At 39.4% G+C, this 22,746-nt stretch overlaps 1 pseudogene; it reads left to right on the forward strand.

Moving 5' to 3' along the window:
• Positions 1 to 11,011: 11,011 nt before the first annotated feature.
• Positions 11,012 to 11,565, forward strand: LOC124972690 (60S ribosomal protein L17-like; annotated as a pseudogene).
• The last annotated feature ends 11,181 nt before the right edge of the window (positions 11,566 to 22,746 follow it).

Raw genomic sequence — 22,746 nt, forward strand, 5'->3', positions numbered from 1 at the left:
CTGAACAGGCAGATTTGGGAAATGAGACAGCCAGAGTGGGCCTTGATAAGATCCAACATTGTCCCTGGTGGCTGGGAGGCTGTGCTCATGCACAGGGCTATGTGCAACCAAGGAGAGACCAAAGAGAGCCCTACCAAACTATTTGTCTTGGTATGTAAAGCCTTGAAAATAAAGGGGCTGGGGAGATAGCTCAGTTGGTAGAGTGCTTGCCTTGTAAGCACAAGGCCCTGGGTTCGATCCCCAGCACACGCCAAAAAAAAAAAAAATAAAGGAATAGCTCTGGAAACCACTCAAACTTTGAGTGCATTCCCAAGGTCACACAGGCTTTCATCAGCAAAGGGTGGAAGCTTTACTGGCTCAAAGTATTTTTTTTTAAATATTTTTTAGTTGTCAATGCATCTTTTATTTCATTTATTTATATGTGGTGGTCAGTATCGAACCCAGGGCCTCACACATGCCAGGCAAGCACTATACCACTGAGTCACAACTCCAGCCCCTCAAGCACACCTTCTGACCAATCATTGACCATTAAAGTTGCTGATTGAAGGATGACCCCTGGGAATCCAGGCTTAATAAAGTAATTTTTAAAAACCAACAGAAGACATCAGGAGTCATGGATGTAGTACTCGGGAGGGAAGGATAGGTGAGGAAAATATGCCACAGAATTAGTTCAGGCAAATCACTAAACAATAAAAGAAAACTCAGCAAAATCACCCTGCACTGGGATATAGAATCCAGAGTTGCTGCAATACATTATCTAAAAGAAACAGGACATACAAAGAAACAGAAAAATGTGACCCATGCACAGGAAAATAAGGAGTTAATGGAAAACTCTCAGGAGCCAGGCACAGTGGCACATGCCTGCAATTTCAGCAATTTGGGAGGCTGAAGCAGAAGGATCATAAGTTCAAGGACAGCCTTAGAAACTTAGCAAGACCCTATCTCAAAAAGGGTTGGACTCAGGAGTTCATCCCCAGTACCACAAAAAGAAAAAAAAAAATTATCTCTAGGGGATTGTGTCGAGATCAGTATAATTATAGTTTTGTATTCTGTATTTGCACAAAATCTTTGTTAGAAACAATTTCATAAGCCATTAAAAATTCTTTTTAGTAACTGGGGATTGAACTTGGACACTCTTACCACTGAGCTACATCACCAGTCCTTATTTTTTGAGACAGGGTCTCATTAAGTTGCCATGGCTAGCCTTGAACTTGTGATCCTCCTGCCTCAGCCTCCCAAATTGCTAACATTGCAGGCATGTGCCACCAACCCTGGCAACCATTAATTTTTGGTGGGGGGGATACCAGGGATTGAACCCAGGGGAGCTTAAGTACTGAGCCACATCCGCAGCCCTTTTTAATATTTTATTTAAAGACAGGGTCTCACTGAGTTGCTTAGGGCCTCACTAAGTTGCTGAGACTGACTTTGAACTTGCGATCCTCTTGCCTCAGCCTCCTGAGCCACTGTGATTACAGGCGTGTACCACTGCACCTGGCTAAATTTTTTAAAGTAATATTTTTAGTGATTACTTGATGTTTTATAATATGATTATACTATAATTTAACCATATCCCTAAATGAGATATAGTACATTATAAAAATTCTTTTTTCATTTGATTAACCTATTTATAGTGGGTTTTAAAATATTTTTTACTTGTAGATGGACACAATACCTTTATTTTATTTTATTTATTTTTATGTGGTGCTAAGGATCAAACCCAGTGTCTCATACGTGCTAGGCAAGTGCTCTACCATTGAGCTACAACCCCAGCCCCTATTTATAGTGTTTACACTTTAGTTCTCTTAATGTAGTTTTCTAAAAATGGAGTTTAAAATAAGCTATTTAATTCCATTTACTTTTTTTTGCTGTGCTGAGGATTGAATTCAGGGCCTTGCACATACTAGGTAGGCACTTTACTACTGATACTCCAACCCCAAAATGAACTATTTAAAGTCCTTCACAAATATTGCTAGATTCGGTTCCAGAAAAGTTGTAGACTATTACCTCCACATCAGCATTGTATATGAATTTACTGCCACACCTCCATGGTGTTGAGTGGTATTCTTCAAAAAGAAATCATTAGTCATCTAATAGATGAAAAGTATATTTTAATTTCTATTTTACCACAGTGATGAAAATTTTTTTGCATCCTTTTGCCACATATGTTCTGTGAATTCCTGTTCATGACACTTATGCATTTTGCAATGGCATTTTGGTGTTTCTTTATGGACTTTTAAAGGATTCTTCATCTATACTTTGTCCTACTTGAGTACACTATTCCAAAGGCATCTTTAATCATTAATATGATTTTTATCAATCCTATAATCAGCTTTCATTAAATGTGGAATGCAAATGAAACACTTTGGAGAAAACAAAAGGGATGAGAATTATGCTGATGGAGCAAAATTATTAAGAATCATATTTGAGGGAGGGGGAAGCTGATAAAGATATTGAAAAAGATGTGACATGACACATTACAGTTTCATGAGGAAACCTATTCAAAAGTTAATAAAAACCTTCTATTTAGATGTGGAGTATGAGAAGTTTCCTTGGAGGGTTCCATCTTCTGTAATGGAAACACATTTAAACTTTTATTGAATACTTGCTACAGTGAAGTCAGGTAGAAGTGAAAACTAAGTACAGTCTACTCTGCTCAATCTAATGAGGGAGTCTAATCAACTAAAAGTCACTGAAAACAGGAAAAAGTGCTAAGGAGAGAAAAAAGCAGCATATATGGGACCTCAGAACATTATAATCACCATTGATGAGAATCGGGAAAAGTTTCATGTAAGAATTGACTTTCTACTTGGTCATGGAGATTAAGTAGGACTTCTCTAGGTGGATAATACAGAAAAGGACTTTCAAGAGGGGATATGCAAAAATACACAGAGAGGTCACATGAGGCTGGAGTTTCTGACCCAAGCATGCACTCAGACTCCATGCCTTTACTCTTCAGTAAATACTAGCAGTCTTCTACTCACATGTATTCTAGTACTGATAGGAATAACATAAAGCAGTGTCTAGTAAACTTTGTTCTAAAGAAACAAAAAAGATTGAACTTATTTTAACTCATTAAAGAAAATTTTAACTCTGAAAATTTAAAAAAACACTGTGGAAAAATAGAATTGGTATTTTACCAACACAATAAAACAGACAATGGCAAAAACTAAATAAATTACATTTGTGGTCTTAGGTTGGGCTCCCCTGAGGAGAGATGAGAGTAAAAGTCTTCCAGAAGTCATTTCAGGAAGCACCAGCAGGGGAAGGGAACTTCAGACATGGGATAGGAATGAAGTCAATGAAGGCTGCATCATCAAGCAGTACACCACTAGGGACGACTCAATTCAAGTCTCCCCAGCGGAACAGGAAGACAGTGTAGAACATACTTCAGAGTCCCATCAGCAGGACGAGGAAGCCAGGTGCTTCTCCTTCCAACTGCCATTGGTCCTTGGTTTAGGGTTTTTTGGTTTGTTTTGTTTTGTTTTGGTACTGGGAATTGAACCCAGGAACACTCAACCACTGAGCCACATCCTCAGCCCTTTTTGTATTTTATTTAGAGACAGGGTCTCACTGAGTTGCTTAGTGCCTCACTGTTGCTGAGGCTGGCTTTGAACTAGACATCCTCCTGCCTCAACCTCCCAAGCTGCTGAGATTACAGGCATGCCTGGCTTAGGGTTGTTCTTAGGGACATTAACTCCCCAGCACTTTAGGCTGGGGTCTGCTGCCTGGAAGAAAACCCTCTGGTGGAGAGTGGCAGGTGCTCACACTGGGAACTGCCATTCTTGCCATTCTTGGGTTCTGAACAGTGAGTGCTAAAGGGATATAGGTAGAGCATCACTACTGTCTGCTATACCTGTTATCAGCTAGAAGCTTTCAGAAGAATAGAAGAATCACATTGTGACAAGATTTAGACAAAATTTTCAACCATGGGAAATTATAGAAAGGATTATTGTAACAGTAATCTAACTGGCTTGCAAAAAGTTAAAATTCATTGAGACAAATTTTAAAACAAATATTCTTGTTAACATTTTTTAAAAAATGTAGTTGGACACAATACCTTTATTTTATTTATTTGTTTTAATGTGGTGCTGAGGATCGGACCCAGTACCTCACACATGCTAGGCAAGTGCTCCACCACTGAGCCACAACCCCAGCCCCTCATGTTGACATTTATATAAATAAATATTTTCAGAGGAAGATTTCAATAAAAATAAAAACGTGAGAAAAATACTAGGAATATTGTACTGGTGCCCTATGGAGAGTCGATATCAAGAAATTAAGTGGATTTGAGTTTGCTCAGGGGAATACATTCTTCATAAAATTTTATCCATGTTGGTATAGTCCATATTAAGATGTCTGAACTCACAAAAATGGAGTCATAGTGTCCTCAGGTTCAAAACCAGGGGACAGTGGAAATGTCCTGTCTTTGAGTTGCTAGAGGCCAAGAATGAAGAGGATTGTGCCAGGGGAAGTTGCATTGGTAAGTGTGGAGAGGAAAAGCATATGGAATACTTTCGGAAGATGAATTCCTCACTGAAAGAGCTATGGGAGCAGATGTCAAGCAAAACAATCATATTCATGAATATTCTGTGGATCTTCAGATAACTTTGTTAAGAGGATAAGAAAAAAATGGATTTTGCACCTCCCTAGTGAAATGTCTCATGACTTTTCACTGAAATACCCCATGGCCTTATAGGAGAAGAATAAAAATTCATTAAAATAGCGAGAGCAGCCTTGAAAATAATTTTAAGGCAAATGGAGTTAGACTGACAAAAACATTATTTCTTTACTTTATGGAATACTCATGTTTTTAATGTACATTGTTCTTGTTCTAAAGGTGTTCTGACTCAAAGATTCAGGCCTTCACTTGCCAGATGATTAGGCTTTCATCTCCATTCCCAGGAGCTACACTGTGAAGCAAGCAATTAATTTTGTTCCTGAGTTTCAACTTCTTACTGCATCCCCCTTCCCATCTGTCCATTGTCTTTTTACATTGAGACAGAACAATTCCAGCAATCAACTGGGCAGGAAGTAAGGGTGCACTCGCACTAGCCACAGTATAAAGTTATCCTCTTCACTACTCATTGTAGGTGACCTGAGAGACCGGGAGAACTGTCTCACTTGCTGCCACTGGCTTCCAGAACCAGTGGGGGAGAAGACGATACTACCAGATTACAAAGAGGTCCAATAAGGAAAAGCTGATTAGAAACTGAAACGCGGACTAGAAGCAGTATCTGTCAACTTGCTACTTTTTTTTATTCAGGAATTTTATTTTATTTGTTCTTTTTAGATAAACATGACAGTAGAGTGTGTTTTGACATATCCTACATACATAGAGTATAACCTCCCATTCTTGTGGTTGTACATGATGTGGAGTTACACTGGTCATGTATTCATATATGAACATAGGAAAGTGATGTCTGATTCATTCCACTATCTTTCCCATTCCCATCAACTTGCTACTTTTCAACTCACAGATTTATCAAGGGGGTGGAATCATTACCAAGTGAATATAAGTTGGGACTAAAGACAACCCACACATTCTGTTTTGACACACTTGAGTCTGGAAGGATCTTCCCTCATTTGGGTATGAATTAAGAGAAAAAGCAAACTGGAATCTACCAACCAAGACTATGGGATAAAAAGAAATAGAAGGTTCAGAGAAAGAAAATAGTCCCAAAAGTCGTTTGATTTCAGAGGCAAGAAGACATCAAACTATTTGGTGTCCTTAAAAGACTGCAAATAATTATGACTCCTGTGCATAAGAAGCAAAAGGTCAGAGATAGAAGAGGCAAAAATTGAAAAGGTAGAACACTCAAAGAAAGATAGTAAGAAAATTCCAAAGGCAAAAGCAGACTTAAAGCCTATACTGCAGAGCTTGGGAGGGTGAGGCAGGAGGAGCATGATTTCAAAGTCAGCCTCAGCTACTTAGCAAGGCCCTAAGCAACTTAGTTAGACCCTGTCTCTAAATAAAAATGCAAAAAGGAGCTAGGGGTGTGGTTCAGTGGGTAGATGCCCCCGGATTCAATCTCTGGTACTTAGAAAAGAAAAGAAAAAAGCCCATATTGCAGTCAGTAAAGAATGGAAAGAATGTTGTAGAGAATTCAATCACAAGTATGAAAGACATCCTTGAGATGCTTTCCCAGAATACAGATGAAAATGACCAAGAGATTTGGTTCTTCATCACTTTCTTTTTTTTTAATATATATTTTTTTAAGATGTTGATGAACCTTTATTTTATTCATTTATTTGTATGTGATGCTGAGAATCAAACCCAGTGCCTCACATATACTAGGCAAGTGCTCCACCACTGAGCCACAACCCCAGCCACTCCTCACCACTTTCTTAGTGAACACCTACTATGTGCCACTTCCTGTGCTGGGTGTGGGATAAAAAGGCCTTCACATTTTCCATTTTGAGTGGGCAGGCAGTCATTAAACCCTTAAACACAGGTAAACATATAATTGCAAATTGTGATGATCTCTGCAAATGGAAACCAGCACTACAAAGATTGCCCAGGAGAAACTGGTCCTGACTGGGTGCTTAGGGAAGGTCTCTGTAAGGAAGGAGCAATGTAAAGTGGAGTAAGAGATGGTGGAGGAAGAGTAAGAGGGCAGGAGTGGGCAGTCCTACAGCAGAAAAGAGCTTGGAACAGCCAAGAAAGAGCCTGAAACAGAAGAGCCTCTGGGAGAGGTGAGGAAGGCAAGGAATGTGGTATGAGATCAAGGGAGATACTGAGGCCAGATCACACTGGGACATGAAGGGATCATGAAGAGTTTATATTTTATTCTCAGGGGATTTGCAAGTCATGGAAGGCTTCTAAGTAGGTGACTGATGTGATTTACATTTTTTCCTTTCCCTTTGAGATGAGGTCTCACTAAGTTTCCCAGGTTGGCCTCCAACTCCTGGGCTCAAGCAATCCTCCTGCCTCAGGCTCCCAAGTGAGGGAATCGGGGCAATATTTAGGTGAGAATACCTTGGACAATGGTGGTGGCTGAAACTGCAAAAAGAAATGAATGGAGCCAGGACATATTCTGGAGGTTTAGACTGGCGAAAGGTTGTGATGGTTTGGGTATAGGGGGTGCTGGAGAGGGGCCAGCCCCAAACAACTCCTGGGTTTTCAACTTGAACATAGGACGTATGATGCTGCTGTTAATTAAGATGGGAAAGATGGGTAAAAGAGCAGTTCAAAGAGGGAACAGCAGGAGTGTGGTGTTAGGTGCAGTAGGCTTCAGATGCTTGTAAGATGTTGGAGAGTGAAGAGGTCAAAAAAGTCACCAAATATATAAATCAGGATGATTTATTTTGACCTCTCAGGTCAGAATGGGAGTGATACACTGGATGGTCATCCACCCTTACAGCTAGAAATTATTTATTTTGGTTTATGTACTTTTCGCTTATGAAAATATTCAAACACATACAAAAGTATATGCTATGGTTTGGATCTGGAATGTCCCCTGTAGGCCTATGTGGTAAAGGTTTGGTCCCCAGTGCAGTGCTATTGAGAGGTGGTGGAACCTTTAAGAGATGGGGCCTAGTAGAGGGGGAGTCTTCTAGTCATTGTGGGTATGCTCTCAAAAGGGAATGTAGGATCCCAGTCTCTTCCTCTCACTTTCATTTCCTGGTCAGGAGGTGAGGGCTTTGCTCTGCCATGTGCTCCCTGCTGTGGTGTCCTGTCTTGCCACAGGCCCAAAAGTGATGGGGTCACTAGATATTGGACTAAAACCCTGACCAAAACAAATCTTTCCTTTTTATAAGTTGATTATCTCAAGTATTTGGTACAGTAATGGAAAGCTGACTAATGCAGTAGGCAAAAATATTATGATGAATCTCTAAGCTCATCATGGTACAAATATTTTTTTTACCATTTCTCCTCAAGAGAAAGAGAAATATCTCAACTGCTGCTTATTATTCCCACCTCAGTTTTCTCATCTGCAAAGTGAAGATATTTGAATCTAATTCAGGGAGTCATGGTGAGTATAAAATGAGATTAACCATGCCAATGACATATGGTAACCAATATTAGCCATTAATATTTTGCCATTGCTGAGTGATATATATTGATCCAATATTAGAGAAAGAAAATATATCAAGGTTAGTGAGTAGAAACAAAACGAGTTATGTATCTAAACTGAGGAGGAAGCATTCAAATCAATGAATTGCATGGAGAGAAGAACAAACAGAGGCTGCTGACACAACTTTGGAATTCTTATAAAAGTGAGAGAAGCCAAGGACAAGCAGCAAGAGAGACCAAGTAGAGTTAAGGTTGCAGTGAAGTTTGGATCATGCAAATAAGGTGCCAGGTGCAGCGGTGCACACCTATAATCCCATTGGCTTGGCAGACTGAGGTAGGGGAATTGCAAGTTCAAAGCCAGCCTTGGCAACTTAGCCAGGCCCTAAGCAACTTAGCAAGACCTGTCTCAAAAATACAAAAAAGAGCTAGGGGTGTGGTTCAGTGGATAAGCGCCCCATGGGTTCAATCCCCAGTACCAAAACAAACAAACAACAAAACAAAACAAAACCTCTTAGGTCAGGTTCCCCCACTTCTTGGTAATATTATATTAAGGGGAAAATTCACATGAAAATGAAGTTAATAGTAAAGAGAGTCAGAGCATTACATGATCTGACCTGATGAGGAATTTGGAGTTATTTTTTTTTTACAATAGAGAATGGCTTGGTGGGTAGAAAAAATGGATTATGAATCCCAAGGGTTAAACTGAGCCTGTTTTCTCAATTTTTTTTCTGAGCCTGCTTCTCAACCTTTGATGCGTACACAAATTCCCAGAAATGCTATAAAAACGCTTATTCTAATTTGGTGGGTCCAGGACGGTGCCTGAGGTCTGCATTTCCAGCAAGCCCAGATGACACCCTTGGACGCTGCTGGTCTGAGCAGAGGGGGTTCTGGGATTCTGCAGAGCTTTGCTTCTCCAGCCAGCTTTGCAGAGTCTGAGTCACTGGTAAATCACACACTGCATGTCCTTGCCAGCGCTGCTGCTAGAGAGACAGCAGGGGCTGGGAAATGGCAGAAACCCATTCCCTCAGGTGGCCTGTAGGAAGGAGCTGGGCTCTTGGTGGCCAGTGTGCCTGATATGGCCCAGGAAGGTTGGGAGCAGCACAAGGAGTCAACTGCTCTTAGGATTAAGATTTTGCCCAAGGTCAGCCCCCAAGGAGCTCCAACATTCAGAGGTGGGGGATATTCAGAGGTGGGGGAGAGAGAAAATTCTGAGATGAGATATCGGAGAGCAGAGAACGCAGAGAATCAAGTATCAGTGCACAGATAACAGTACTTGCTGTTCCAGCCAAGGGAGACAACAGTGACATATTTTAGAAAAAGATTTTCCCAAGCTCGAGGAGGATCTTTATCTGCAAACTGAAAGAACTTACCACATTTCAAGGAGAATTAACTCCCTACACCTAGACACATTCAGCAACAAGTTTTTACTACAAAAGGAAAAACTCCTGCAACCATTAAGACAAGAAAATCATCCCTTCCTGAGGGCTGGCCTTGGGCTTGGCACTCTGCTGGGTGCTTCATGGGAATTCCCATTCAATCCTCACAGCAACCCAACACAGCGGCAGTGCTGGCCTTGAAGTCAACTGTGTTCGAGAGGTGACTGGGTTCAGGAACCCCCGTTGCCAATATTGTGGGGATCCCTTTGCTCCCTAGCTGTTCAGCCTGGTTTTTGTTTATTTGTTTGTTTGTTTGTTTGTTTTCCTGTGTGATGCCCAAGTCTCTCCAAATGCAGATAGGCTTCCTGGAAAACAGCACAGGCAGCTCCAGACCCATGTTCTCCTAGCCCCAGGAGCCCAGGAAAGGAGGAAATGTTTTCCCCTTCTGGTTCCCCCATGGGAAAACACACAGAAGCTATGACAAGTTTTGGAATTATTGCAAAGGTGACACAAGCCAAGGACACAGTCATGGAGATCAAGCAGAGTTAAGGTTTCAGTGAAGTTTCAAATGTGCACTTAAGACTCCTATGTGGGCTGGGGTTGTGGCTCAGTGATAAAGCACTCACCTAGCATGTGTGAGGCACTGGGTTTGATCCTCAGCACCACATAAAAATAAATAAATAAAATAAAGGTATGGTGTCCATCTACAAAAAGAAAGAAAGAAAGAAAGAAAGACTCCTATGTGCCCTGCAAAGGAGTCCCCACTTTATGGAAATAAGGTAGAAGGACTCAGCTATGTCCTCACACTTATATCCAACATAATGGCCAAGAGAGTGGAGTACGATAGTTGGTCGTGGGGCAAGGTTTCTAAGATTGAAAATCCCACCAGAAATAAAAGGATAGAAAGAGAAACAAATAAAAGGAAGGTGGGATGGTTTGGGCAACAAATGCAAAGGGTGCATGACAGAGAGGGCCTGTGAGTTGCATCCACATTACAGATGATGACAGTAAAGATTAGAAGTCAAGTACAGTAAGTGGGGGAGCCAGGGTACAAACCAAGATAGGTTAACTGAGCTCTTAACTGATCCTCTGTAAGGGATCAGAACCCGTTTGCTTTCAGACTTCTCTGCAACATTAGCTTTCAGAAGAAAATGGGGGCTGGGGATATAGCTCAGTTGGTAGAGTGTTTGCCTCGCAAGCACAAGGCCCTGGGTTTGATCCCCAGCACCACACACACACACACAAAAAAAACCCAGAAGAAAATGGAGCAACAGCTAGACTTGTTGGAGAAAAAGAAAAATGTTGTAACTGAAGATTCATATGCTCTGCCAAATTGTCTTTAACTAACCAATATTAAACACATGCTGTATGACAGGCACTGTTTTATATGATTCGTACATATATTGAGTCATTCACTAATAACTCTATCAGACAGGAATTCTTATTATCTTCATTTTACATATGAGAAAACGGAAACCCAAGGAAGTTAGGTAACTTATCTAAGAGCCTTAGCAGACTGATATTCTATGCCCATGCTGTCAACTGCCCTTCAATATGTACAGAGTTAAAAAAACATAACATTCTTCCTCTTCTGGTAAGGGGCCTGAGGTGAAATGTGAAAATGGTCTGCTACTCTCTTGACCTGGAAAACGCCACAAAATCATACAAATCAAGAGGTTCAAGTCTTCATGCTCATTTTAAGAACACCTGTGAAACTGCACAGGACATCAAGGGTATGCATATATGAAAAGTCACCAAGTACCTGAAAGATATCACTTTAAAGAACCAATGTGTGTCATTCCGGCATTACAATGGTGGAGTTGGGAGGTGTGCCCAGGCCAAACAGTGGGGTTCGACACCGAGATAGTGGCCCAAAAAGAGTGCTGACTTTTGGCTACACATACTTAAAAATGCAGAGAGTAATGCTGAACTCAAGCATTTGGACGTAGATTCTCTGGTCATCAAACATATCCAGGTAAATCAAGTACCCAAGATGCGCCATTGTACTTACAGAGCTCAGGTTGGATCAACCCATACATGAGCTCCCCCTGCCACATGGAAAGGATCCTCACTGCAAAGGAACAAACTGTTCCTAAGCCAGAAGAGGAGGTTGCACAGAAGAAAAAGATATCCCGAAAGAAACTAAAGAAACAAAAACTTGTGGCACAGGAATAAATTCAGCATAAAATAAATGCAAATAACAGTAAAAAATAACATTAATGCACACTTCTTGAAAAAAGTCTAATAAAAATATACACTACAATAACAAAGGATCAAGCCATGTGTAGAGACATACACCTCTATTCCCAGTTACTCAGAAGGTTGAGGCAGGAGGATTGTTTGAGTCCCACAGTTCAGGGTCTGGACAATATAGTGAGACACTGTCTCAAAACCAAAACCAAAACAAAGCATAACAAAAGATCAAACCACCAAAGATCTGAAAAATGGGGAATTCATGTGACTATTACAAAGGCAGTTTTTAAAAATTGAATAATTCATCTGTATCTAAACATAAGACTCTATTAAAAAAAAAGGGAGGAAAGTAAAAGTGAGCTCAACTTGGCAGAATCATGAGCAACTAAAAGGCTACCATTTCATTTTTTAAAATTCCAATAGGTAATATAGGTCATAGAATTTTTTTTTTTATAAATTATTGTTATCCTGGGGTTGAAGGTGTAGATCATTGGTAGTGTATGCTTAGCATGAAAGAGGCTCTGGATTCAATTCCCAACACCAAAAAAACTGTTGTCCTGCTTGGTTATTTTATTTAGAAGTTTTCCAAATAGAGTTTGTGCCATAAACTCCTCTAAAGAAAAACAATAAGGGTTTTTTTCTTTTCCTTTTTTTTTTAATAAAAAGGTAAATGAGAAGGATTCCTTTGGGGGATAATACGATGAACTCACAGAATTAAACTGCTCTGTTGTTTTTCTGTCCATTACTATTATCTATACTGATGTTTGCACTATCCCAATGTGGCTAGTAGGATCTTCTTTAAATTGGCTCCTGAGTCATTTTGCCATGATCTAGCTATCTTTGGTAGTTTTCTTACTGTCACAACACCTTGTGTGTGCTCTTCCCCAGATTCACAATGCTGAAAGGTCATACTTACTAGGTGTAAAAAGATATATATGCCTTTGAAAGTATTTAAGAAGAAAAAAGCAAAGAAAATATTCATAAAAGAAAAAATCTAGAAAAAGGAAAGAGCAATGAACCATTTAAAATAGCAAATAAAAAGTATAAACTAAATGTAGTCATTATAATGATAAATACAAATGGATTCCCATATTTTAAAATAAAATTTCCCAGATTGAATTTTTAAAAAATCAATTCTATATTATTTATTATTATTATTACTATTACTATTGCTATTATTATTGATGCTAGGGATTGAACCCAGGGGTGCTTAACAACTGAGCCATATCCCCAGCCCTTTTTATTTTTTATTTTGAGACAATGAAAGAATATGTGAAAACATACAAAACAAACACAAATTATGGGAAACCAAAGATCAAACTACTTAATTTGAAAGAATTTGAGTCCAAAACCAATCTGAACAAAATGTCATTGAAATGTGTAAAGGCAAAATATGGTGAAGACTCAATAATATGATCAGTCAGTCTTATTTAATAGCTTCCTATAAAGAAGCACATATAGCACACAGTATACTTTTTTTTCTAGGCCTGCACAATGTTTACAAAAATTGAATATATAGCTGCACTAACAGTGGCATGTAAACAGGGTTCAAGGGCTGGGGGATATAGCTCAGTGGTATAGCATGTGCTTAGCATGTGCAAGTTCATGGGTTCAATCCCAGCACTAAAAATAAAAAATAAATAAAAATTTTAAAACCAGGGTTCAATTTCTAAAGAAGACTCACAAGACCCAAAATATCTACACTTTATAACAGTAAACACACTATGTTATGAGCATAAAAGTCAGGTTACAGGCCAGGTGATGGTTTCTAATGTCCTCTATAAAGGGCAAACCAGATGTCTCCTGGATGGGGAATAAATGCTGTGTGTAGAAAACACTTCAGAACTGGAAAGATTAAAATGAAGTATTTGTTGGTTTTTTTATATGTTGCTGGTCACCTAAGCATATTGTGACTGCAAAACCAATAGATCTTTTGGGGAGGAGAATAAGATGCGATGTGTGGGGGGGCAGTATCAGATCTCATTGTTATCAATAAACAATGCTGACAAGTTGGGTCAAACTGCCCTGAAACTCTTCGGACTCATGGTTACACAGACACTATTAATCAATATGCTTCATGCTTTGACCAGGAGTCAGTGTCAAACAAAATCTTTAACTAAACATCTCACTCGAATTGCAGACCTGCTGTGATTAACCCTTAACAGCACAAGACCAAAGCACTGCATCTCAACAATTTCTGAAAAGCCAAAACCATAGAAGCTGCATTTTAGACCACAATTCAAAACATGAATAAGTTATGATGAATAAAAAGTAATCAAAATGCAAATGAAAACAAGCTACTTTTTTAACAATATAAGTCTGATGAAAATGAATAAGAATGTTAATATTCAGTATCTGTAAGGATCTGGAGGAACTTGGCTTCTTCATTTACTGCTTCTAGGACAAGTTTGTAGAAACTTTCTCAGGTACCTCTTGGCAATCTGTATCAAAATCCTTAAAAAGGTACATTCTCAATGCTTAGAAATTGCACATTTATCTTTTATCCTGAGGAAACAATTAAGGGCTGATAAGGATGTTTATTGCAGCATAGCAAAGCATGGATAACAGCAAAATGTAGGAAAGAACCACAACATCCAGCAATATGCAGTGATTTCAGTAAGTTATATCTATATAAAATAATTTTGTAGGGCTTATTTTGCAGCAGACTCCATTAGTTGTAGGACTAATATCCTTTAATTTCTTCTTTGCTAACAACCTAGATATTGTTTAGGGCAGCAATATTCACCATTCCCTACGCAAAATTATGACAATCCTGATCCCAGTCTCCCAGCTTCCCTGGTGGTTAGGAGTGGCCACAAGGTCCAGTTCTAGTCAATGAGATGTACAGAGAGGTCTAATGGGGGCTTTGTTTTTTTAGTTGTAGATGAACACAATACCTTTATTTTATTTATTTATTTTTATGTGATGCTGAGGATCAAACCCAGTGCCTCACACATGCTAGGCAAGCACTCTGAGCCACAGTCCCAGCTCTAATGGGGGCCTTTGAGAAAGTTTTTGGCTTTCCTAATAGGAGGGACCAATGTTGTTGATGCAGACCTTATGTTATGTGAGAAAAATTAACTGTTTGTTAAGCAAGGGTCAGTTGGCTTTTCTGTTATTTGGAGCCAAAATTGTCTCTAAATGTGGCAGAATCTGTGATCCACCTTGGATCTCTCTTCAAAAACTTCCAGGTACCCTGTCAGCTAACTCCAGGAATTGCACTCAGCTGTACTTAACTGTCCTGCCCAATGTCCTCCCAGCTTCCAGGGGCAGCACACATCAACCTATGCAGAGGTATAAAAGCCTATGCTTCTTTGTTCAATTTAGGACTACTCTGTAGGGCCTTCTCAACTTCAAAGCTGAAGCTCTTGTGGCCACTACATCACCTAAACTTTTCCAACTGCTTTATCCTACCTTATTCTCTTCTCCCATAGGCGCTGATCTCCAGAGTATTCCTTAATAAACCTGCTGCACACAAATCTCTTCTCAATCTATTTCCTGGGTAACCACATCTACAGCACTATTGACACATTTATTCATGCCAAAATATCTGGTCTTCAAAATATATTGTTGAATGACACAACAGGTTAAAAGCAGCATGCATGGTGTTTTTTTTTTTTTAATCATACAGATTACATATCTGCATAGAAAAAATTCTGTAAAGAAATATGCTTATATCTTAAGAGTAGGACTTGTTTCTCCAACTATATACTGCAGTAGATGTTCAGGGAAACTTTTAAGTTCAGAACATGTTAAGTGCCCAAAAAGTTTTAATATTTTGATATATAGGGTAATGGTGAGAAAATAAGGGGGTTTCTGTCAAGGTACAAATGATAGGAAAACATGAATCCACAAGAGCTAGAAATCATATTTACTCTGGAGTTATCTACTGATACCTGTTGGCCTAGAGTCAGGTTTTAATGAGCCCTTCCTGTGTGGGATGGGAGATGAAGCCCAGAGCACAGGCTACGTTCAAGGTCGGATTGGAGACCCTTAGATGTGAAAGAGTCAAGGACATAACATCTAAAATCATGCCAAATTAATATATTGATTTTTTCAAGCTGCAATCACTTGAGGAACTGTAATTGTCTCAGGAAGAGCCATTTGGCCTATCTTTCCCTACATGTAGCGAGCCATAAAAATTATTTTGGGAGGGATGTCCTTCACATACAAAGGCTGGAAAATAGCCTTGATCACCAGAGACTGGTATTTTGGGCTTCAAAGAACCTGAATAAACAAACTCTTTGAAGTGACCCTTATCTTCTACAGTGCTGCACCTCATATATATCTTAGTAACATCCCTAGAATTTACTACTGTAGTCCAGACATTCATTTGTCCTGTCATTCCTTCACAAATGTATTATTCCTTCCTTGGGTGATGTCATCAGAGTTCATGCTCTTATGACGATCCCCATATATATGTAAAATTAATAAAACTTATGCTTTCCCCTTGTTAATCAGAACTTGTATTAATTGGGTTCCTAGATCCAGTCAAAGAGCTCACAGAATAACTAAGAGGGGTGTGGTTAAAAAAAGAAAAGATCTCTCTTTCCCTTACACACTGAGAAGCCAAAGAGCAACACTCTCAGGAAGTTAAATTTGAAAAAGCCCAACCATGGCCAGGCCCTGTGGTACACTCCCATAATCCCAACAACTCAGGAGACTGAGCAGGAGGCTGAGGCAGGAAGATCCAAAGTTCAAGACCAAGCATGAGCAATTTCACATGGGTGTGAATCAGATGGAAATCCCAATCTCAGGCCTAAAATAACTTCAATGCCAAAAATAGAGTTCAAAGTGGTCCTGAGTAGTGCCTACAGGAAGCAAAAAATTTTCTCTGCAGATACACATTATAGAGACTTCGAAGAATTCCCATAAAGTCAGAAATTTGGATTTTAAAAAATTACTAAACCCACAAGGAAACAAGCTATCATTAGGGCAGAAACATCAAACTTCAGAAGCAGGCACACAAACAATATGATAGAAAGTGGGATTTTCAGATATTGTGTATAAAGAATTAAAGATAAGTTTGATAGAATTAGGGCATGAGACTATCAAAACTGTCCAGGAGTTTAATATCCAAAATATATAAAGAACTCAAATAATTCAATAGCAAAAAAATAGTTAATATGATTAAAAAGTGGGCCGTAGACTTAAACAGACATTTATCAAAAGAAGATATACAGGGCTGGGGTTGCGGCTCAGTGGTAGAGCACTTGCCTAGAATGTGTGAGGCACTGGGTTTGATCCTCAGCACTACATAAAAACAAATAAATAAAATAAAGGAATTGTGTCCATCTACAACTAAAAAAATTTTTTTAAAAGAAGATATGCAAATAGTCGACAGGTATTTGAAAAAATGTTCAACATCACTGATCATTAGGGACAGATGTGCAAATCAAAGTTACAATGAGATATCACTTCACTCCAGTTAGAATGGCTATTATCATTCAGGTACATTGTCACATACCTATAATCCCAGTGGCTTGGGAGGCTCAGGCAGGAGAATCACAAGTTCAAAGCCAGCCTCAGCAATTTAGCAAGGACCTAAGCAGTTTATGGAGACCCTATCTCTAAATAAAAATTATAACAGGTTGGGGATGTGCCTCAGTGGTTAAGTGCCCCTAGGTGCAATCCCTGGTACCAAAATAAATAAATAAAGTAAGCTACTAAATTTTGGGCTAATTTGTAATGCACTAATAAACAATACAATGTCTTCTCTCCAAATTGTTGAATGATTTATTGGAACCCCAGCTCAAATCCTTTCAGAAAGACTGTAGAAACTGTTGAGCTGACTCTTAAGTTAATAGGTTAAGACAAAGAAACTATACTAGTTACAACAATTTTGAAAAAGGAGAACAAAGCAAAGAACTCACAATACCTGATTTCAAGATGCATGATGAAACTAGAGAAATCAAGATGGTGAGGTATTGGCAAAAGGATAGACCCAAAGGTCCATGGAATACAATAGAGAGTCCAGAAATAGAGCTACACATATATGGCCAATTGATTTTTGATGAAAGTGCAAAAGCAAATTTTAAAAGATAAGTTCTTTAACTAACATCGCTGAAGTCACTGAACATCCCTAACAAATAAACAAAAAAAGTTTATTGTATACCCCATATCATGTGTAAAAATGAACTAAAAATGGATCATGAACCTAAACATAAAGACTAAAACAATAGTTTTATTTCTATTTTTAGAAGAAAGTCTTTTTAAACCTAGGTTAGACAAAGACTTCTCATTTCTGACACGAAAGGAACAATCCATAAAAAAATGTTAAATCAAGAACTTCTGCTTTTTGCAAAACACTGTTAAAGGGTGTGGGGGGCACAAACCACAGTCTAAGAAAAATATTTTGCAAAACACATTTCTGATAGCTGGGCACAGTGAGTGGCTCATGCTTATAATCCCAGCAACCTGTGAGGCTGAAACAGGAGGATAGCAAGTTCCAGGCCAGCCTTGGTACCTTAGGGAGGCCCTAAGCAACTTAGTGACACCCTGTCTCAAAATAAAAATAAAAAGGGCTGGGGATGGAGCTCAGTGCTCAGGGGTAACGCATCCCTGGATTCAATCCCCAGTACTAAACCAAACCAAACAGTCTCACACATCTGAAAGAACTTGTAAGCAGAATATGTACAGAACTCTCAAAAGTCAAAAATAACTGTGGTTCTAGGGATTGAAACCAGAGCCTTGCACATGGTAGGCAAGTGGTCTACCACTAAGATACATCCCTAGCCCTCTCTGGCCCAATTTTCTATGTGAATGTTATAACTATAGTCATGCTTGACTAGGCACCCACCATTCACGCAGTTAGCAAAAGCAGAAAGACAAGGATTCAGGGCCTAAGTTAGTTTTCTCTGCTTTGAAAATTTTTTATTCTTTTTTTTTTTTTTTGTACTGGGGATTGAAATCAGGGGCACGCAACCACTAAGCCACATCCCCAGCCTTCTTAAAATTTTTATTTAGAGACAAGTTCTCACTAAGTTGCTCAGGGCCTTGCTAAGTTGCTCAGGGCCTGGTTAAGTTGCTGAGGCTGGTTTGAACTCATGATTCTCCTGCCTCAGCCTCCCAAGCTGCTGGATTTATTAACTTTTAACTTGCAGAATTAAGCTTCTTAAATCAGTACAGTTCAACATTGGGTTGAAAGGTGGACCATTTTAGTAAAGGTGGAAGGGAAATCAATGAAAGATATGAAAGATCAATAAAGCATAGAACTTAATTAAAAATTCTACCATAGTGTTGCTCACTCTCATTGTTGATCTCTAATTTCAGTATGAACAAAATACTATTCAGTATTATTAATTTCACAAGTGAGGAGATTCTTGTCTGGAACCAATAATGGAAAAAAACGAAATTGTGTCAGAAAAGAAATGTGACTGCCTAATTCAACCTTTGTTCTGGCGATTGTTATGTGCAAAGGCACACATTATCAGACATTTCTGCAGTCATGTTCCCTTGATGGGCATACAAGGTGGATGTAGATAAATTTACTTTTCATAAATAATTTAAATAGTGCAAAGTTTCAAATATAGAATTAAAATTAGCAATAAGACAAATTAAGGAAAATAGGAGTAGAATGAGAATAATACACAAATCATACAAATCACTAGAGGAAAAATAGAGATCAATGAAAACCAAAGCACTTTAGAAAAAGTCAAAAAGGAAAAAGAACCCAGTGGCTCAGAAGGCTGAGAAAGGAGGATTGGGAGTTCAAAGCCAGCCTCAGCAAACGCAAGGTGCTAAGCAACTCAGTGAGACCCTGTCTCTAAATAAAATACAAAAAGGGGCTGGGGATGTGGCTCAGTGGTTGAGTACCTCTGAGTTCCATCCCCAGTACCATTCACCCCACGCAAAAGGAATAAGAAGTTAAGTATCAAGAACATATAAGAAAGTAATATAAATAAGATCAAGAGCAAGTTGTCATAATAAGAATAATGTGGTAAATTTCTTGTTAAAAAAAGACAAAAAGACTTTTATGTTGGGCAAAGAAAGTAAAATACAGTTATATGGTATTTATCAAAGACATATCAATGATAACCAAAGGTAAAAAAATTAAATCTGGGTAAAGCTATATCAAGCGAATTCTGGCAAAAACAAAGCACCATAGAAATTTTAATAATAGACCAAGTAGAATTCAAGACAGCAAACATTTAATAAGACAAAGATGGATATTTTACAATTATGTAATGTATAATTCATGAACTTTTATGTATCCCCAATAGTAGCAAAATATAGAAGAGCAGGTAGAAACACAAGGATACAGTCATAGAAAAGGTGGAAAGGTCCTGCCTTGTAACAGCATTTCCATCCCAAAGGGAAGAACAAACTCCTCTTCTTTATACTTCTTGAACACTCTGTTATGGCTTTTATAATGACAGGTAATTTGCATTTGCCAGAAATTTATGCACACCAATGTGTTCACTGTCCCAAGGGCTTATATTTTAAAGTACTTATATAATTTCTAATTGTGGCTTAAAGATTATTTCACTAATTAAAGAGATTTTCCCACATAAGTTAGTTGGAGAAAGGCAGGACAATAACACGGCTTTTCCTGCAAGGACACCTGCTTCAGTCTTATTAGTGTACCAAGTTAGGCAAGATCAAAAAGCATAGCAGAGTACATGGGCCAGGCCCCCTTATTCCCTCATCTCACTCCCATTCCTTGGCAGAAAGGATAATGAGGCACTGCGATGTGGTGGAAAACCCAATAGAGTAGAAGTAACTGTTCTAGTTCCAGACAAGTCTTAACTAGTTTTATGTCAGTCTATACTTTAATCACCTGGAAAATGATGATAACCAAGAATACAAAACCAATACCTAGTGTGCCTTTCCATCTCTTGTTATAATCACATAACTCAGAATTTTAAAAGATTTTTAAAATTTTGGTCCTGGGTATTGAACCCAGGGATATTTTGCCACTGAGCTACATCCCCAGCCCGTCTTATAATTTATTTTGAGACAGGGTCTTGCTAAATTGCTGAGGATCTTAATAAGTGGATGAGGGCACTCAGGCGGTGGGCTCCTCCCACATGGCCAGCTTCTCCAGCTTCTCAGAACAGGCCCCCCAGTGAGAGCCTTTCTGCACAGAACCAGCTCCAAGTCCCGGAGCCAGCGCGGTGAGCTCTGGCCTGCAGGCAGCTTCAGGGACCAGGATAGTGCAGCCAGGGACTTCCCCAAGCAGCCCGGCTCCCTCCGGCGGGAGGCACCATTCAAGGCTAGCTTCTCGGAGCAGACCGCCCAGTGAGAGCCTTTCTACACAGAGCCAGCCACAAGTCCCGGAGCCAGCAGAGAGCTCCTACCTGCAGGCAGCCTCTGGGACCAGGGCAGGGCAGCCAGAGACTTCTCCAGGCGGCCCTGCCCCCTCCAGCCACAGGCTCTTTCCACGGGGCGATCCAAGATGGCGGACTAGAGGGTGACTGCATCTCCTGTTGCTCCAGAACCCAGGATTCAAGAAGGGGAGGCATTGAGAGACTCGGACTAAAACAGAGCAGGGTGAGTCTCCCCCACCAGGTGAAGCTTGGCCTGGGCGGCAGGCCCGGATAGGGGCGGCTTATCAGAGCAGGGCAGGGCAGCTAGAGTCTTCCCCAGGTAGCCCTGCTCACTCCGGTGGTGGGCTCCTCCCACATGACCAACTTCTCGGAGCAGGCCCACCAGTGAGAGCCTTTCCGCATAGAGCCAGCTACAAGCCCTGGAACCAGTAGCGGGCTAGGGGCAGCTTTCTTCGGAAGCACTGCATTATCAAGTTCCTCCAAGACTTCAGGCTACTGAAGGCTGGGAGGTGATACACTGGAAATCTACAGGGACACTATAAGTCAATAGAGGAAATCTGCAATATCTCAGGGTCCCACTGATATCTGACCAATATGAGAAAACAAGGGAAGAAAATGTCCCAAACAAACCTAGATACTATATCAATAAAAACCAATGACAGCACAGCAGAAGAAATGTCAGAAAGGGAGTTCAGAATGTACATAATTAAAACAATCAGGGAAGCAAACGAGGAGATGAAAGAGCAAATGCAGGCATTGAAGGAGGAGATGAAAGAGCAAATGCAGGCATTAAATGATCATACCAATCAACAGTTAAAAGAGCAAATATGGGAAGCAAAAGATCATTTCAATAAAGAGTTAGAGATACTGAAAAAAATAAAACAGAAATCCTTAAAATGAAGGAAACAATAAACCAAGTTAAAAACTCCATAGAAAGCATAACCAATAGGATAGAACACCTGGAAGACAGAACCTCAGACATTGAAGAAAAAATATTTAATCTTGAAAAAAAAGTTGACCAAACAGAGAAGATGGTAAGAAATCATGAACAGAATCTACAAGAATTATGGGATATCATGAAAAGGCCAAATTCAAGAATTATTGGGATTGAGGAAGGCTTAGAGAAACAAAACAAAGGAATGAACAATCTATTCAATGAAATAATGTCAGAAAATTTCCCAGATCTGAAGAATGAATTGGAAAACCAAGTACAAGAGGCTTATAGGACTCCAAATATACAAAATTACAACAGACCCACACCAAGGCACATTATTATGAAAATACCTAACATACAAAATAAAGACAGAATTTTAAAGGCTGCAAGAGAAAAGAATCAAATTACGTTCAGGGGGAAACCAATAAGAATATCAGCAGATTTTTCAATCCAGACCCTAAAAGCTAGAAGGGCCTGGAACAACATTTACCAAGCCCTGAAAGAAAACAGATGCCAACCAAGAATCTTATACCCAGCAAAACTTACTTTCAGATTTGACGATGAAATAAGATCTTTCCATGATAAACAAAAGCTAAAGGAATTTACAAAAAGAAAGCCGGCATTACAGAACATTCTCAGCAAAATATTCCATGAGGAAGAGATGAAAAACAATGATGCAAATCAGCAACGGGAGGAACTAGCCTAAAGGAATAGCCAAATAAAGGAGAAACCAAATCATGTCAAAAAACAAAAATGAGTCAAATGACTGGGAATACAAATCATATCACAATAATAAACCTGAATGTTAATGGCCTGAATTCATCAATCAAAAGACATAGACTGGCAGATTGGATTAAAAAGAAAAATCCAACAATATGCTGCCTGCAAGAGACTCATCTCATAGAAAGAGATACCCACAGACTAAAGGTGAAAGGATGGGAAAAAACATACCATGCACAT

This window comes from Sciurus carolinensis, chromosome X (genome assembly GCF_902686445.1).
Source record: "Sciurus carolinensis chromosome X, mSciCar1.2, whole genome shotgun sequence".
Taxonomy (NCBI): domain Eukaryota; kingdom Metazoa; phylum Chordata; class Mammalia; order Rodentia; family Sciuridae; genus Sciurus; species Sciurus carolinensis.